Source organism: Zootoca vivipara, chromosome 8, assembly GCF_963506605.1.
Source record: "Zootoca vivipara chromosome 8, rZooViv1.1, whole genome shotgun sequence".
Taxonomy (NCBI): domain Eukaryota; kingdom Metazoa; phylum Chordata; class Lepidosauria; order Squamata; family Lacertidae; genus Zootoca; species Zootoca vivipara.
In genome coordinates this window covers 45,282,300-45,282,501 of record NC_083283.1, presented here as the reverse complement: position 1 = coordinate 45,282,501, position 202 = coordinate 45,282,300, and positions in this window count along the sequence as shown.

Sequence of the window (202 nt, the reverse complement as noted above, 5' to 3'; positions counted from 1 at the left end):
ACAAAGTATGTGGGACTGAAAAGAGGTTGGGGATTGTTCATAGTATTTAAATATTATGAAGAAAACACTACATGAATGGAATTATAAACATGTGTTCCTAAACAAAACAAGTAGTTTAGGAACAGTTCTGGTTTTAGAAAATATTTTTTATTATAGAAAACTGCTGGGCAATACAGTACTGGGAAGAGAACTGAATTTGTAC